This window comes from Schistocerca piceifrons, unplaced genomic scaffold (assembly GCF_021461385.2).
Source record: "Schistocerca piceifrons isolate TAMUIC-IGC-003096 unplaced genomic scaffold, iqSchPice1.1 HiC_scaffold_1324, whole genome shotgun sequence".
Classification (NCBI taxonomy): Eukaryota; Metazoa; Arthropoda; class Insecta; order Orthoptera; family Acrididae; genus Schistocerca; species Schistocerca piceifrons.
In genome coordinates this window covers 57,501-60,000 of record NW_025727152.1, presented here as the reverse complement: position 1 = coordinate 60,000, position 2,500 = coordinate 57,501, and the positions used below count along the sequence as shown (strand labels likewise).

Below are 2,500 nucleotides of genomic sequence, written 5' to 3'. Positions count from 1 at the left end.
CAATGCCCTTCGCATGCGACGTACTCAGGCTACGTTGTGGTGCGGCCTGTGTCAACTGTCCGCTGATGTCGTACGCGTGAACCACAATCTGTACTGCACATTCGTCCTTATGTACTGAATGATACATCGTGGCACATGTGTGACCGCACAACGACTGCGCCCAAAAACGGCGGACCATACAGTGCAAATATTGTGCACGCAGCTACGTGTCGTCTCCCTATGAGAGCTGGATTGCAGTGTGGTACGCCATAGAGACGTGTGGGAGGAACGGACGCCGTGGATGGCGATCAGCATGAGCTGTCTGTTGATGTATTCGGACCTAGTCGTCTCTCCTCACACACCGTGATGGCATGGTGCACCGCGTTCCATATCTGCGACATGCTACAGAGGCCGGTTGACAGTCGTTCGAGCAATGGACATCGCATACGTACGGGGGCCACCTTCCACGTATTGTCTAGGCGTGCACATTTTGTTGCGTGTATGTGGGCAGACGTAGTGTGGCGTGACACCTGACACAGGCATGCAATAATCGTTGAAGTTGCAAATGGCGATGGACGCCTGCGTTTTCTGGTGAAGTTACGCAAATGAACAAATGGTAACCTGTTGTGGTGCGGTTGTTCTCGCTAGGGGTGAATCGGTGATGGCGACGATAGGTTGAGGTACTAACCGGTTGTTCCAGCGATACCCACCATGCCGACGAAACTGAACGGCATCTGGGTGTGAAGCGATACGCGGCGGTGGCTGGGTGGGACCGTCCCCGGCCGGTGAGGGGGCGCCTCCCGGCGTGCTGGCCGCGCGGTGCGTGGGCGCACGCGCTACAGCCGGCTGGTGGGGGCGGCCAGTGGCAGGCGCGCCGGCCGACGGACGCGGCAGGCGTCGCAGCTGCGCGCCGGCGCACCCTGCGCGCGGCGCCGTGCGGCCAAAGTAGGTCCTCGCGGGCCCGGTGCGAAGCGCGGTGGACATCTTCAGTGTGCTGGTCCGATTGAGGACTGTGTGCGTTGAGGATGCGCCGCCGCCCGGCGCTCGGCGCCGCGACGCCGTCTGCTGCTCGGTCGCCCCAGCGGTTCTCGCTGGTGGTTTGTATCGCAGCTGTGCGGATGTGTTGGCGCGTGCGCTGTGCTGGGAGAGTTCGCTTCGGCACCCAAGTGGGGCTTTTGTCCTTCTGTGGCGCTGGCGTTGGAGCTGCCGGTCACCGTAGGTGGCGCGTGTTGTCTCCCGCCGGCAATGCCACGACAGCACGCTCCCGGGCCTCTGTCGGCAGCGGCAAGCTCAGTTGGGAGCACGGGTGGTCGCACCGAAAGCGTCTACTCGCCTAACTCCGGGCGATTGCGCCTCTCTCGAACCCGACCAAGTACTTGGGACGGCGCTGCGCGCCGCCGGGACCTGAGAGGGTTTCGAGGTGTATTGTGCAGGGGAGCTCAGCCTCCTCCTGTTTGCAGAATGATTGAGCGGACGCTTGCGTGTTCGCGCGGGCCCCCGGGACACACTCCCGGGCGGCCGGCTGCTCAGCTCTAGTTGACGCAGCTCCCTGGTTGATCCTGCCAGTAGTCATATGCTTGTCTCAAAGATTAAGCCATGCATGTCTCAGTACAAGCCGCATTAAGGTGAAACCGCGAATGGCTCATTAAATCAGTTATGGTTCCTTAGATCGTACCCACGTTACTTGGATAACTGTGGTAATTCTAGAGCTAATACATGCAAACAGAGTCCCGACCAGAGATGGAAGGGACGCTTTTATTAGATCAAAACCAATCGGTCGGCTCGTCCGGTCCGTTTGCCTTGGTGACTCTGAATAACTTTGGGCTGATCGCACGGTCCTCGTACCGGCGACGCATCTTTCAAATGTCTGCCTTATCAACTGTCGATGGTAGGTTCTGCGCCTACCATGGTTGTAACGGGTAACGGGGAATCAGGGTTCGATTCCGGAGAGGGAGCCTGAGAAACGGCTACCACATCCAAGGAAGGCAGCAGGCGCGCAAATTACCCACTCCCGGCACGGGGAGGTAGTGACGAAAAATAACGATACGGGACTCATCCGAGGCCCCGTAATCGGAATGAGTACACTTTAAATCCTTTAACGAGTATCTATTGGAGGGCAAGTCTGGTGCCAGCAGCCGCGGTAATTCCAGCTCCAATAGCGTATATTAAAGTTGTTGCGGTTAAAAAGCTCGTAGTTGGATTTGTGTCCCACGCTGTTGGTTCACCGCCCGTCGGTGTTTAACTGGCATGTATCGTGGGACGTCCTGCCGGTGGGGCGAGCTGAAGGCGTGCGACCGCCTCGTGCGTGCTCGTGCGTCCCGAGGCGGACCCCGTTGAAATCCTACCAGGGTGCTCTTTATTGAGTGTCTCGGTGGGCCGGCACGTTTACTTTGAACAAATTAGAGTGCTTAAAGCAGGCAAGCCCGCCTGAATACTGTGTGCATGGAATAATGGAATAGGACCTCGGTTCTATTTTGTTGGTTTTCGGAACCCGAGGTAATGATTAATAGGGACAGGCGGG

At 58.1% G+C, this 2,500-nt stretch overlaps 1 non-coding gene across 1 annotated transcript in view; it reads left to right on the top strand.

The window, feature by feature from the left end:
- The first annotated feature begins 1,525 nt into the window (after nt 1–1,525).
- LOC124732164 overlaps nt 1,526–2,500 on the top strand; it is a 1,909-nt gene continuing 934 nt past the window's right edge. The window contains exon 1 of the ribosomal RNA XR_007008586.1: nt 1,526–2,500. This exon is cut by the window's right edge and continues 934 nt beyond it. This is a non-coding gene — a ribosomal RNA (small subunit ribosomal RNA).